Source organism: Lathyrus oleraceus, chromosome 6, assembly GCF_024323335.1.
Source record: "Lathyrus oleraceus cultivar Zhongwan6 chromosome 6, CAAS_Psat_ZW6_1.0, whole genome shotgun sequence".
Taxonomy (NCBI): domain Eukaryota; kingdom Viridiplantae; phylum Streptophyta; class Magnoliopsida; order Fabales; family Fabaceae; genus Lathyrus; species Lathyrus oleraceus.
In genome coordinates, this window is record NC_066584.1 from 360,972,620 (window position 1) to 360,989,199 (window position 16,580).

Below are 16,580 nucleotides of genomic sequence, written 5' to 3' on the forward strand. Positions count from 1 at the left end.
ACCAATTATGATATTCCAACTACCATTATAATATCTATTATTTATTCTAATTTACCTAACTCATGTTTCAGTAACTGATAGACTTGAAAATAATCATCAATGTTTTGTCAAAAATTTGTAACAAATGTATCTTTAAACCTACTATTGACATAAACATGATCTCTTCAATAAATAGCAACAAGATAGTAATTGGATATTTCAACGACTCTTTTTTAAATAAATTTTCAAACTAATTCAAACATCACTTTTATATTTAAGAAAAATTATTATATACCTAATAGATTTCCAATCTAAAGACATCGTCCATGCTGGTCCAATGTGGCTATGCAATCAATATGTCATGTGGATATCTTCTTCCAAAAATGTATTGTAGTTTAAGAATTATTTTGAACATCGTTTCCTAGATTATAATATTTAAAATGTGTCTTAGACAAACCCATATGTAATTCTGACATATATTGACAAACTATTGATATTTTATAAGGTAATTAATAAGTAAGTTGTGTTTTAATAATTATAGGCTTATTTAAAGATTCTTGAATATTAATCTATTATTTGTGCTCCGAGATAGTGATAATTCTCATGATGTTGAAATAACTTAAGAAATTATTTTAACATTAAAAAATGTTATAATTTAAAATTAATGAAAACGCTAGAAGGAGGGGTTGAACCTCCAACCTTGTGGTTAACAGCCACACGCTCTAACCAACTGAGCTATTCCAGCTAAGCTTACACGTTGTTTTTGATTTCTTTATATTAATCTAATTTATTCAAATTTCAGTACCGCGCATAATTGAGAGTATGCATAAACTCTATGTCAAAAGCTTGCAACGTATTTATCTTTGAATTGAGTATGGACATAAACATGACATCTTCTATGTCTAAACACAAGATCTAACCAATGGATAGTAACAGAATGTTCCAAAAACTAGTTTTCAAAGTTATTTGTTAATATAAATTTAACATCAATTTGGCATTGATGATAATTTTTAAGGAGATAATAGAATTTCATGTTAAAGATAGCGTCCAAGTTGATTTGAAGTCGGACACGTATACAAGACATCTTATGAATCTCCACTCCCATATTTTATATTGTAATTTATAAATTATATTAATTTCACATTCATAAACAAATATAGCGAAAAATGTATGTTAGACACATGCTTTGGTATTTCTTCCCGTTGTTGGGATGTTGTATTGTTCTTAAAGGACATAGAATAAATAAGTTATTTTCCAATGATTTGAAGATTTCTTGGACATTGTTGAATAATGGTAGATAAATTTCCCTTTGAGGAATTTGATATTACCCTTACCTTGAAGACACTTTAATAATGATTTTAACACATTTTTTGACAGAATTAATCACCAACTCCCTTATCTTAATTTAATATTCTTCTTTAGTCCTTTAATTAAAAAAAATGTTACAAGTTAGTCTCTTAACTTCACTTATGTTATCCTATTTGGTCTCTTGCATCAATTCTCGATAGAAAAATGTTAAGTTCCAATGACGTCGCGTGACAATAAGACAATTGGTACAAAACCGAGTCAACATATTTAGTTAAAACTGATACACTCTTTAAAATGCACAGGTTTTATTTTCAGAGGTTAAAACAAAACACGCAAAATTTAAATAGTGTATGCGTTTTTAATAATATACTACTCCAGCCTAATTTATAACCAAAAAAGACAAATTTTATGCTTATTAAGAAATATAGTTAAGTGCATTTACGTTTCTTAATTTAATGTGAGAGAGATAACACAATTACTAATATACCCTCAATTAAATTGTTTTCTACTTACAATATTAAGTAGGTAATGCAGGAATACTTTTGGAATAAAGGCATTAAATGCACCTAGATTTGTTGACATTTGCTTATATTTAAGGCCAAAAAAATTAGAAGACTTTTGCTTATAAATAAGGCCGGAGGGAGTACGAAGCTTGAAGAGAGCTAATAATATATAGCCGATTTAGGCATATTAAAGAACTACAACATAATTAGCTAAAGGTAATAAACTTTTGAAAATTAACGTATAAAAATTTATGAAGTTCCTTAGAAGGACAAAAAGATAAAATTAAATATTGATTTTTTTTTGAAAATGCGAGAATAGGGAATTGAACCTCCAACTTTATGATTATTAGGGTTAACTTTCACACATTTTAACCAATTATGTAATTACAACTACCATTATAATATCTATTATTTATTCTAATTTACCTAACTCATGTTTCAGTAACTGATAGACTTGAAAATAATCATCAATGTTTTGTCAAAAATTTGCAACAAATGTATCTTTAAACCTACTATTGACATAAACATGATCTCTTCAATAAATAACAACAAGATAGTAATTGGATATTTCAACGACTCTTTTTTAAATAAATATTCAAACGAATTCAAACATCACTTTTATATTTAAGAAAAATTATTATATACCTAATAGATTTCCAATCTAAAGACATCGTCCATGCTGGTCCAATGTGGTTAAGCAATCAATATGTCATGTGGATATCTTCTTCCAAAAATGTGTTAAAATGTGTCTTAGACAAATCCATGTGTAACTCTGACATATATTGACAAACTATTGATATTTTATAAGGTAATTAATAAGTAAGTTGTGTTTTAATAATTATAGGCTTATTTAAAGATTCCTGAAATATAATTTATTATTTGTGCTCCGAGATAGTGATAATTCTCATGACGTTGAAAAGACTTAAGAAATTATTTTAACATTAAAAAATGTTATAATTTAAAATGAGAACGCTAGAAGGAGGGGTTGAACCTCCGACCTTGTGGTTAACAGCCACACGCTCTAACCAACTGAGCTATTCCAGCTAAGCTTACACGTTGTTTTTGATTTCTTTATATTAATCTAATTTATTCAAATTTCAGTACCGCACATAATTGAGAGTATGCATAAACTCTATGTCAAAAGCCTGCAACGTATTTATCTTTGAATTGAGTATGGACATAAACATGACATCTTCTATGTCTAAACACAAGATCTAACCAATGGGTAGTAACAGAATGTTCCAAAAACTAGTTTTCAAAGTTCTTTGTTAATATAAATTGAACATCAATTTGGCATTGATGATAATTTTTAAGGAGATAATAGAATTTCATGTTAAAGATAGCGTCCAAGTTGATTTGAAGTCGTACACGTATACAAGACATCTTATGAATCTCCACTCCCATATTTCATATTGTAATTTATAAATTATATTAATTTCACATTCATAAACAAATATAGCGAAAAATGTATGTTACACACATGCTTTGGTATTTCTTCCCGTTGTTGGGATGTTGTATTGTCCTTCAAGGACATAGAATAAATAAGTTATTTTCCAATGATTTGAAGATTTCTTGGACATTCTTGAATAATGGTAGATAAATTTCCCTTTGAGGAAATTGATAATACCCTTACCTTGACGACACTTTAACAATGATTTTAACACATTTTTTGACAGAATTAATCACCAACTCCCTTATCTTAATTTAATATTCTTCTTTAGTCCTTTAATTAAAAAAAATGTTACAAGTTAGTCTCTTAACTTCACTTATGTTATCCTATTTGGTCTCTTGCATCAATTCTCGATAGAAAAATGTTAAGTTCCAATGACGTCGCGTGACAATAAGACAATTGGTACAAAACCGAGTCAACATATTTAGTTAAAACAGATACACTCTTTAAAATGTACAGGTTTTATTTTCAGAGGTTAAAACAAAACACGCAAAATTTAAATAGTGTATGCGTTTTTAATAATATACTACTCCAACCTAATTTATAACCAAAAAATACAAATTTTATGCTTATTAAGAAATATAGTTAAGTGCATTTACGTTTCTTAATTTAATGTGGGAGAGACAACACAATTACTAATATACCCTCAATTAAATTGTTTCTACTAATAATATTAAGTAATTAATGCAGGGATACTTTTGGAATAAAGGCATTAAATGCACCTAGATTTGTTGACATTTGCTTATATTTAAGGCCAAAAGAATTAGAAGACTTTTGCTTATAAATAAGGCCGGAGGGAGTACGAAGCTTGAAGAGAGCTAATAATATATAGCCGATTTAGGCGTATTAAAGAACTACAACATAATTAGCTAATGGTAATAAAGTTTTGAAAATTAACGTATAAAAATTTATGAAGTTCCTTAGAAGGATAAAAAGATAAAATTAAATAATTTTTTTTTTTGGAAATGCGAGAATAGGGAATTGAACCTCCAACTTTATGATTAGTAGGGTTAACTTTCACACATTTTAACAAATTTATGATATTACAACTACCATTATAATATCTATTATTTATTCTAATTTACCTAACTCATGTTTCAGTAACTAATAGACTTGAAAATAATCATCAATGTTTTGTCAAAAATTTACAACAAATGTATCTTTAAACCTACTATTGACATAAACATGATCTCTTCAATAAATAACAACAAGATAGTAATTGGATATTTCAACGACTCTTTTTTAAATAAATATTCAAACTAATTCAAACATCACTTTTATATTTAAGAAAAATGATTATATACCTAATAGATTTCTGTTAGGGACCAATTAGTACTACTTTTTATACCATTTTATTGGTCCCTTTTACCAAATTTTGATGTAATTACACACTTTTATCTTCATTAATTTGTATAAATGCAATTAGGTTTAATTTATTTTGTTTTGAATAGTTATTTCACATTTTTTGTTAGTTGTGTAGAATTATGGATAAGCAAGACCTTGGTTTCAACATGGCATTTTGGAGGAAGCTTGCCAAACAAGGAAGCTGGGAAAGCAACAGTTCGCGCCGCGAACTTCCTTCGCGCCGCGAAGGCTGCGAATCCAGCAAGCTGACCAAGGGTCAAAGGTGCTGCTGTGCAGAAAAAGTGATTGCCATTTTGATGTCTGCCTGGGAAGTGCTTTTCTGCTGCAGATGACAATGTCCAATTAGGGAAATGTCAACCTTTTTGGTAGAGACAAAATAGTTTAACCTAGGTTTTGAAAAACATTATTCCATTCATTCACACATTGTGCTGTAGAGCTTTTGCAATAGAGAAAACAGAGTTTTTCTTCTAAAAACCTTCTGCTTTGTAACAATGGTGATGAGGAGCTAAACTCCCTTTTGTCAAGATTGGAGGTAGTAGCTATTCTCATCTGTCTATGTATTCACTTTGATTTATATATGAGATAGAGATTGTTGATGTATTGATTACTGTCTTAGACAAACCCATGTGTATTCTGACATATATTGACAAACTATTGATATTTTATAAGGTAATTAATAAGTAAGTTGTGTTTTAATAATTATAGGCTTATTTAAAGATTCTTGAAATATAATCTATTATTTGTGCTCCGAGATAGTGATAATTCTCATGACGTTGAAAAGACTTAAGAAATTATTTTAACATTAAAAAATGTTATAATTTAAAATTTATGAAAACGCTAAAAGGAGGGATTGAACCTCCGACCTTATGGTTAACAGCCACATGCTCTAACCAACTGAGCTATTCCAGCTACGCTTACACATTGATTTTGATTTCTTTATATTAATCTAATTTATTCAAATTTCAGTACCGCGCATACTTGAGAGTATGCATAAACTCTATTTCAAAAGCTTGCAACGTATTTATCTTTGAATTGAGTATGGACATAAACATGACATCTTCTATGTCTAACAACAAGATCTAAGCAATGGATAGTAACAGAATGTTCCAAACTAGTTTTCAAAGTTTTTTGTTAATTTAAATTTAACATCAATTTGGCATTGATGATATTTTTTAAGGAGATAATAGAATTTCATGTTAAAGATAGCGTCCAAGTTGATTTGAAGTCGGACACGTATACAAGACATCTTATGAATCTCCACTCCCATATTTCATATTGTAATTTATAAATTATATTAATTTCACATTCATAAAAAAATATATCGAAAAATGTATGTTAGACACATGCTTCGGTATTTGTTCCGTTTGTTGGGATGTTGTATTGTCCTTAAAGGACATAGAATAAATAAGTTAGTTTCCAATGATTTGAAGATTTCTTGGACATTCTTGAATAATGGTAGATAAATTTCGCTTTGAGGAAATTGATAATACCCTTACCTTGAAGACACTTTAACAATGATTTTAACACATTTCTTGATAGAATTAATCATAAACTCCATTATCTTAATTTAATATTCTTCTATAGTCCTTTAATTAAAAAAATGTTACAAGTTAGTCTCTTAACTTCACTTATGTTATCCTATTTGGTCTCTTCCATCAATTTTCGATAGAAAAATGTTAAGTTCCAGTGACGTGGCGTGACAATAAGACAATTGGTACAAAACCGAGTCAACATATTTAGTTAAAACAGATACACTCTTTAAAATGTACAGGTTTTATTTCAGACGTTAAACAAAACACGCAAAATTTAAATAGTGTATGCGTTTTTAATAATATACTACTCCAGCCTAATTTATAACCAAAAAAGACAAATTTTACGCTTATTAAGAAATATAGTTAAGTGCATTTATGTTTCTTAATTTAATGTGAGAGAGACAACACAATTACTAATATACCCTCAATTAAATTGTTTTCTACTAACAATATTAAGAAATTAATGCAAGGATACTTTTGGAATAAAGGCATTAAATGCACCTAGATTTGTTGAGATTTGCTTATATTTAAGGCCAAAAAAATTAGAAGACTTTTGCTTATAAATAAGGCCGGAGGGAGTACGAAGCTTGAAGAGAGCTAATAATATATAGACGATTTAGGCATATTAAAGAACTACAACATAATTAGCTAATGGTAATAAACTATTGAAAATTAAAGTATAAAAATTTATGAAGTTCCTTAGAAGGACAAAAATATAAAATTAAATATTTAATTTTTTTTGAAAATGCGAGAATAGGGAATTGAACCTCCAACTTTATGCTTTATGATTAAGAGGGTTAACTTTCACACATTTTAACCAATTATGATATTACAACTACCATTATAATATCTATTATTTATTCTAATTTACCTAACTCATGTTTCAGTAACTGATAGACTTGAAAATAATCATCAATAATTTGTCAAAAATTTGCAACAAATGTATCTTTTAAACCTACTATTGACATAAACATGATCTCTTCAATAAATAACAACAAGATAGTAATTGGATATTTCAACGACTCTTTTTTAAATAAATATTCAAACTAATTCAAACATCACTTTTATATTTAAGAAAAATTATTATATACCTAATAGATTTCCAATCTAAAGACATCGTCCATGCTGGTCCAGTGTGGCTATGCAATCAATATGTCATGTGGATATCTTCTTCCAAAAATGTATTGTAGTTTAAGAATTATTTTGAACATCATTTCCTAGATTATAATATTTAAAATGTGTCTTAGACAAACCCATGTGTATTCTGACATATATTGACAAACTATTGATATTTTATAAGGTAATTAATAAGTAAGTTGTGTTTTAATAATTATAGGCTTATTTAAAGATTCTTGAAATATAATCTATTATTTGTGCTCCGAGATAGTGATAATTCTCATGACGTTGAAAAGACTTAAGAAATTATTTTAACATTAAAAAATGTTATAATTTAAAATTTATGAAAACGCTAAAAGGAGGGGTTGAACCTCCAACCTTGTGGTTAACAGCCACATGCTCTAACCAACTGAGCTATTCCAGCTACGCTTACACATTGATTTTGATTTCTTTATATTAATCTAATTTATTCAAATTTCAGTACCGCGCATACTTGAGAGTATGCATAAACTCTATTTCAAAAGCTTGCAACGTATTTATCTTTGAATTGAGTATGGACATAAACATGACATCTTCTATGTCTATCAACAAGATCTAAGCAATGGATAGTAACAGAATGTTCCAAACTAGTTTTCAAAGTTTTTTGTTAATATAAATTTAACATCAATTTGGCATTGATGATATTTTTTAAGGAGATAATAGAATTTCATGTTAAAGATAGCGTCCAAGTTGATTTGAAGTCGGACACGTATACAAGACATCTTATGAATCTCCACTCCCATATTTCATATTGTAGTTTATAAATTATATTAATTTCACATTCATAAAAAAATATATCGAAAAATGTATGTTAGACACATGCTTCGGTATTTGTTCCAGTTGTTGGGATGTTGTATTGTCCTTAAAGGACATAGAATAAATAAGTTAGTTTCCAATGATTTGAAGATTTCTTGGACATTCTTGAATAATGGTAGATAAATTTCCCTTTGAGGAAATTGATAATACCCTTACCTTGAAGACACTTTAACAATGATTTTAACACATTTCTTGATAGAATTAATCATAAACTCCATTATCTTAATTTAATATTCTTCTATAGTCCTTTAATTAAAAAAATGTTACAAGTTAGTCTCTTAACTTCACTTATGTTATCCTATTTGGTCTCTTCCATCAATTTTCGATAGAAAAATGTTAAGTTCCAGTGACGTGGCGTGACAATAAGACAATTGGTACAAAACCGAGTCAACATATTTAGTTAAAACAGATACACTCTTTAAAATGTACAGGTTTTATTTTCAGACGTTAAAACAAAACACGCAAAATTTAAATAGTGTATGCGTTTTTAATAATATACTACTCCAGCCTAATTTATAACCAAAAAAGACAAATTTTACGCTTATTAAGAAATATAGTTAAGTGCATTTATGTTTCTTAATTTAATGTGAGAGAGACAACACAATTACTAATATACCCTCAATTAAATTGTTTTCTACTAACAATATTAAGAAATTAATGCAAGGATACTTTTGGAATAAAGGCATTAAATGCACCTAGATTTGTTGAGATTTGCTTATATTTAAGGCCAAAAAAATTAGAAGACTTTTGCTTATAAATAAGGCCGGAGGGAGTACGAAGCTTGAAGAGAGCTAATAATATATAGACGATTTAGGCATATTAAAGAACTACAACATAATTAGCTAATGGTAATAAACTATTGAAAATTAAAGTATAAAATTTATGAAGTTCCTTAGAAGGACAAAAATTAAAATTAAATATTTAATTTTTTTGAAAATGCGAGAATAGGGAATTGAACCTCCAACTTTATGCTTTATGATTAAGAGGGTTAACTTTCACACATTTTAACCAATTATGATATTACAACTACCATTATAATATCTATTATTTATTCTAATTTACCTAACTCATGTTTCAGTAACTGATAGACTTGAAAATAATCATCAATAATTTGTCAAAAATTTGCAACAAATGTATCTTTTAAACCTACTATTGACATAAACATGATCTCTTCAATAAATAACAACAAGATAGTAATTGGATATTTCAACGACTCTTTTTTAAATAAATATTCAAACTAATTCAAACATCACTTTTATATTTAAGAAAAATTATTATATACCTAATAGATTTCCAATCTAAAGACATCGTCCATGCTGGTCCAGTGTGGCTATGCAATCAATATGTCATGTGGATATCTTCTTCCAAAAATGTATTGTAGTTTAAGAATTATTTTGAACATCATTTCCTAGATTATAATATTTAAAATGTGTCTTAGACAAACCCATGTGTATTCTGACATATATTGACAAACTATTGATATTTTATAAGGTAATTAATAAGTAAGTTGTGTTTTAATAATTATAGGCTTATTTAAAGATTCTTGAAATATAATCTATTATTTGTGCTCCGAGATAGTGATAATTCTCATGACGTTGAAAAGACTTAAGAAATTATTTTAACATTAAAAAATGTTATAATTTAAAATTTATGAAAACGCTAAAAGGAGGGTTGAACCTCCAACCTTGTGGTTAACAGCCACATGCTCTAACCAACTGAGCTATTCCAGCTACGCTTACACATTGATTTTGATTTCTTTATATTAATCTAATTTATTCAAATTTCAGTACCGCGCATACTTGAGAGTATGCATAAACTCTATTTCAAAAGCTTGCAACGTATTTATCTTTGAATTGAGTATGGACATAAACATGACATCTTCTATGTCTATCAACAAGATCTAAGCAATGGATAGTAACAGAATGTTCCAAACTAGTTTTCAAAGTTTTTGTTAATATAAATTTAACATCAATTTGGCATTGATGATATTTTTAAGGAGATAATAGAATTTCATGTTAAAGATAGCGTCCAAGTTGATTTGAAGTCGGACACGTATACAAGACATCTTATGAATCTCCACTCCCATATTTCATATTGTAGTTTATAAATTATATTAATTTCACATTCATAAAAAAATATATCGAAAAATGTATGTTAGACACATGCTTCGGTATTTGTTCCAGTTGTTGGGATGTTGTATTGTCCTTAAAGGACATAGAATAAATAAGTTAGTTTCCAATGATTTGAAGATTTCTTGGACATTCTTGAATAATGGTAGATAAATTTCCCTTTGAGGAAATTGATAATACCCTTACCTTGAAGACACTTTAACAATGATTTTAACACATTTCTTGATAGAATTAATCATAAACTCCATTATCTTAATTTAATATTCTTCTATAGTCCTTTAATTAAAAAAATGTTACAAGTTAGTCTCTTAACTTCACTTATGTTATCCTATTTGGTCTCTTCCATCAATTTTCGATAGAAAAATGTTAAGTTCCAGTGACGTGGCGTGACAATAAGACAATTGGTACAAAACCGAGTCAACATATTTAGTTAAAACAGATACACTCTTTAAAATGTACAGGTTTTTATTTTCAGACGTTAAAACAAAACACGCAAAATTTAAATAGTGTATGCGTTTTTTAATAATATACTACTCCAGCCTAATTTATAACCAAAAAAGACAAATTTTACGCTTATTAAGAAATATAGTTAAGTGCATTTATGTTTCTTAATTTAATGTGAGAGAGACAACACAATTACTAATATACCCTCAATTAAATTGTTTTCTACTAACAATATTAAGAAATTAATGCAAGGATACTTTTGGAATAAAGGCATTAAATGCACCTAGATTTGTTGAGATTTGCTTATATTTAAGGCCAAAAAAATTAGAAGACTTTTGCTTATAAATAAGGCCGGAGGGAGTACGAAGCTTGAAGAGAGCTAATAATATATAGACGATTTAGGCATATTAAAGAACTACAACATAATTAGCTAATGGTAATAAACTATTGAAAATTAAGTATAAAAATTTATGAAGTTCCTTAGAAGGACAAAAATATAAAATTAATATTAATTTTTTTTGAAAATGCGAGAATAGGGAATTGAACCTCCAACTTTATGCTTTATGATTAAGAGGGTTAACTTTCACACATTTTAACCAATTATGATATTACAACTACCATTATAATATCTATTATTTATTCTAATTTACCTTACTCATGTTTCAGTAACTGATAGACTTGAAAATAATCATCAATAATTTGTCAAAAATTTGCAACAAATGTATCTTTTAAACCTACTATTGACATAAACATGATCTCTTCAATAAATAACAACAAGATAGTAATTGGATATTTCAACGACTCTTTTTTAAATAAATATTCAAACTAATTCAAACATCACTTTTATATTTAAGAAAAATTATTATATACCTAATAGATTTCCAATCTAAAGACATCGTCCATGCTGGTCCAATGTGGCTATGCAATCAATATGTCATGTGGATATCTTCTTCCAAAAATGTATTGTAGTTTAAGAATTATTTTGAACATCATTTCCTAGATTATAATATTTAAAATGTGTCTTAGACAAACCCATGTCTATTCTGACATATATTGACAAACTATTGATATTTTATAAGGTAATTAATAAGTAAGTTGTGTTTTAATAATTATAGGCTTATTTAAAGATTCTTGAAATATAATCTATTATTTGTGCTCCGAGATAGTGATAATTCTCATGATGTTGAAAAGACTTAAGAAATTATTTTAACATTAAAAAATGTTATAATTTAAAATTTATGAAAACGCTAAAAGGAGGGGTTGAACCTCCCACCTTGTGGTTAACAGCCACATGCTTTAACCAACTGAGCTATTCCAGCTACGCTTACACATTGATTTTGATTTCTTTATATTAATCTAATTTATTCAAATTTCAGTACCGCGCATACTTGAGAGTATGCATAAACTCTATTTCAAAAGCTTGCAACGTATTTATCTTTGAATTGAGTATGGACATAAACATGACATCTTCTATGTCTATCAACAAGATCTAAGCAATGGATAGTAACAGAATGTTCCAAACTAGTTTTCAAAGTTTTTTATTAATATAAATTTAACATCAATTTGGCATTGATGATATTTTTTAAGGAGATAATAGAATTTCATGTTAAAGATAGCGTCCAAGTTGATTTGAAGTCGGACACGTATACAAGACATCTTATGAATCTCCACTCCCATATTTCATATTGTAATTTATAAATTATATTAATTTCACATTCATAAACAAATATATCGAAAAATGTATGTTAGACACATGTTTTGGTATTTGTTCCAATTGTTGGGATGTTGTATTGTCCTTAAAGGACATAGAATAAATAAGTTAGTTTCCAATGATTTGAAGATTTCTTGGACATTCTTGAATAATGGTAGATAAATTTCCCTTTGAGGAAATTGATAATACCCTTACCTTGAAGACACTTTAACAATGATTTTAACACATTTCTTGATAGAATTAATCATAAACTCCATTATCTTAATTTAATATTCTTCTATAGTCCTTTAATTAAAAAAATGTTACAAGTTAGTCTCTTAACTTCACTTATGTTATCCTATTTGGTCTCTTCCATCAAATTTTGATAGAAAAATGTTAAGTTCCAGTGACGTGGCGTGACAATAAGACAATTGGTACAAAACCGAGTCAACATATTTAGTTAAAACAGATACACTCTTTAAAATGTACAGGTTTTATTTTCAGACGTTAAAACAAAACACGCAAAATTTAAATAGTGTATGCATTTTTAATAATATACTACTCCAGCCTAATTTATAACCAAAAAAGACAAATTTTATGCTTATTAAGAAATATAGTTAAGTGCATTTATGTTTCTTAATTTAATGTGAGAGAGACAACACAATTACTAATATACCCTCAATTAAATTGTTTTCTACTAACAATATTAAGAAATTAATGCAGGGATACTTTTGGAATAAAGGCATTAAATGCACCTAGATTTGTTGAGATTTGCTTATATTTAAGGCCAAAAATAATTAGAAGACTTTTGCTTATAAATAAGGCCGGAGGGAGTACGAAGCTTGAAGAGAGCTAATAATATATAGCCGATTTAGGCATATTAAAGAACTACAACATAATTAGCTAATGGTAATAAACTTTTGAAAATTAACGTATAAAAATTTATGAAGTTCCTTAGAAGGACAAAAAAATAAAATTAAATATTGATTTTTTTTTGAAAATGCGAGAATAGGGAATTGGACCTCCAACTTTATGATTATTAGGGTTAACTTTCACACATTTTAACCAATTATGATATTACAACTACCATTATAATATCTATTATTTATTCTAATTTACCTAACTCATCTTTCAGTAACTAATAGACTTGAAAATAATCATCAATGTTTTGTCAAAAATTTGCAATAAATGTATCTTTAAACCTACTATTGACATAAACATGATCTCTTCAATAAATAACAACAAGATAGTAATTGGGTATTTCAACGACTCTTTTTTAAATAAATATTCAAACTAATTCAAACATCACTTTTATATTTAAGAAAAATTATTATATACCTAATAGATTTCCAATCTAAAGACATCGTCCATGCTGGTCCAATGTGGCTATGCAATCAATATGTCATGTGGATATCTTCTTTCAAAAATGTATTGTAGTTTAATAATTAGTTTGAACATCGTTTCCTAGATTATATTATTTAAAATGTGTCTTAGACAAACCCATGTGTAATTCTGACATATATTGACAAACTATTGATATTTTATAAGGTAATTAATAAGTAAGTTGTGTTTTAATAATTATAGGCTTATTTAAAGATTCTTGAAATATAATCTATTATTTGTGCTCCGAGATAGTGATAATTCTCATGACGTTGAAAAGACTTAAGAAATTATTTTAACATTAAAAAATGTTATAATTTAAAATTAATGAAAACACTAGAAGGAGGGGTTGAACCTCCGACCTTGTGGTTAACAGCAACACGCTCTAACCAGCTGAGCTATTCCAACTACGCTTACACGTTGATTTTGATTTCTTTATATTAATCTAATTTATTCAAATTTCAGTACCGCGCATACTTGAGAGTATGCATAAACTCTATGTCAAAAGCTTGCAACGTATTTATCTTTGAATTGAGTATGGACATAAACATGACATCTTCTATGTCTAACAACAAGATCTAACCAATGGATAGTAACAGAATGTTCCAAAAACTAGTTTTCAAAGTTTTTTGTTAATATAAATTTAACATCAATTTGGCATTGATGATATTTTTTAAGGAGATAATAGAATTTCATGTTAAAGATAGCGTCCAAGTTGATTTGAAGTCGGACACGTATACAAGACATCTTATGAATCTCCACACCCATATTTCATATTGTAATTTATAAATTACATTAATTTCACATTCATAAACAAATATAGCGAAAAATGTATGTTACACACATGCTTTGGTATTTCTTCCAGTTGTTGGGATGTTGTATTGTCCTTAAATGACATAGAATAAATAAGTTATTTTCCAATGATTTGAAGATTTCATGGACATTCTTGAATAATACCCTTACCTTGAAGACACTTTAACAATGATTTTAACACATTTTTTTGACAGAATTAATCACAAACTCCCTTATCTTATTTTAATATTCTTCTTTAGTCCTTTAATTAAAAAAATGTTACAAGTTAGTCTCTTAACTTCACTTATGTTATCCTATTTGGTCTCTTCCATCAATTCTCGATAGAAAAATGTTAAGTTCAAGTGACGTGGCGTGACAATAAGACAATTGGTACAAAACCGAGTCAACATATTTAGTTAAAACAGATACACTGTTTGAAATGCAAAGGTTTTATTTTCAGAGGTTAAAACCAAACACGCAAAATTTAAATAGTGTATGCGTTTTTAATAATATACTACTCCAGCCTAATTTATAACCAAAAAAGACAAATTTTACGCTTATTAAGAAATATAGTTAAGTGCATTTACGTTTCTTAATTTAATGTGATAGAGACAACACAATTACTAATATACCCTCAATTAAATTGTTTTCTACTAACAATACTAAGTAATTAATGCAGGAATACTTTTGGAATAAAGGCATTAAATGCACCTAGATTTGTTGAGATTTGCTTATATTTAAGACCAAAAAAATTAGAAGACTTTTGCTTATAAATAAGGCCGGAGGGAGTACGTTAGCTTGAAGAGAGCTAATAATATATAGCCGATTTAGGCGTATTAAAGAACTACAACATAATTAGCTAATGGTAATAAACTTTTGAAATTAACGTATAAAAATTTATGAAGTTCTTTAGAAGGACAAAAAGATAAAATTAAATATTGATTTTTTTTTTTGAAAATGCGAGAATAGGGAATTGAACCTCCAACTTTATGATTATTAGGGTTAACTTTCACACATTTTAACCAATTATGATATTACAACTACCATTATAATATCTATTATTTATTCTAATTTACCTAACTCATGTTTCAGTAACTAATAGACTTGAAAATAATCATCAATGTTTTATCAAAAATTTACAACAAATGTATCTTTAAACCTACTATTGACATAAACATGATCTCTTCAATAAATAACAACAAGATAGTAATTGGATATTTCAACGACTCTTTTTTAAATAAATATTCAAACTAATTCAAACATCACTTTTATATTTAAGAAAAATTATTATATACCTAATAGATTTCTGTTAGGGACCAATTAGTACTACTTTTTATACCATTTTATTGGTCCCTTTTACCAAGTTTTGATGTAATTACACACTTTTATCTTCATTAATTTGTATAAATGCAATTAGGTTTAATTTATTTTGTTTTGAATAGTTATTTCACATTTTTTGTTAGTTGTGTAGAATTATGGATAAGCAAGACCTTGGTTTCAACATGGCATTTTGGAGGAAGCTTGCCAAACAAGGAAGCTTTTCAACATGGCATTTTGGAGGAAGCTTGCCAAACAAGGAAGCTGGGAAAGCAACAGTTCGCGCCGCGAAGGCTGCGAATCCAGCAAGCTGACCAAGGGTCAAAGGTGCTGCTGTGCAGAAAAAGTGATTGCCATTTTGATGTCTGCCTGGGAAGTGCTTTTCTGCTGCAGATGACAATGTCCAATTAGGGAAATGTCAACCTTTTTGGTAGAGACAAAATAGTTTAACCTAGGTTTTGAAAAACATTATTCCATTCATTCACACATTGTGCTGTAGAGCTTTTGCAATAGAGAAAACAAAGTTTTTCTTCTAAAAACCTTCTGCTTTGTAACAATGGTGATGAGGAGCTAAACTCCCTTTTGTCAAGATTGGAGGTAGTAGCTATTCTCATCTGTCTATGTATTCACTTTGATTTATATATGAGATAGAGATTGTTGATGTATTGATTACTGTTTTTGCTTTTAGTTGAAAACCAGATTTGAGTAGTTGTCGAGAGA

General features: G+C 28.0%; 6 non-coding genes across 6 annotated transcripts; all 6 read right to left on the minus strand.

Moving 5' to 3' along the window:
- Positions 1-650: 650 nt before the first annotated feature.
- Positions 651-724, minus strand: TRNAN-GUU (transfer RNA asparagine (anticodon GUU)). Its single transcript has one exon. It is a non-coding gene; the product is annotated as a tRNA-Asn (tRNA).
- Positions 725-2,760: 2,036 nt separating this feature from the next.
- Positions 2,761-2,834, minus strand: TRNAN-GUU (transfer RNA asparagine (anticodon GUU)). Its single transcript has one exon. It is a non-coding gene; the product is annotated as a tRNA-Asn (tRNA).
- Positions 2,835-5,440: 2,606 nt separating this feature from the next.
- TRNAN-GUU (transfer RNA asparagine (anticodon GUU)) lies at positions 5,441-5,514 on the minus strand. Its single transcript has one exon. It is a non-coding gene; the product is annotated as a tRNA-Asn (tRNA).
- Positions 5,515-7,603: 2,089 nt separating this feature from the next.
- Positions 7,604-7,677, minus strand: TRNAN-GUU (transfer RNA asparagine (anticodon GUU)). The gene has a single exon. It is a non-coding gene; the product is annotated as a tRNA-Asn (tRNA).
- Positions 7,678-9,765: 2,088 nt separating this feature from the next.
- Positions 9,766-9,838, minus strand: TRNAN-GUU (transfer RNA asparagine (anticodon GUU)). The gene has a single exon. It is a non-coding gene; the product is annotated as a tRNA-Asn (tRNA).
- Positions 9,839-11,926: 2,088 nt separating this feature from the next.
- Positions 11,927-12,000, minus strand: TRNAN-GUU (transfer RNA asparagine (anticodon GUU)). The gene has a single exon. It is a non-coding gene; the product is annotated as a tRNA-Asn (tRNA).
- Positions 12,001-16,580: the final 4,580 nt, after the last annotated feature.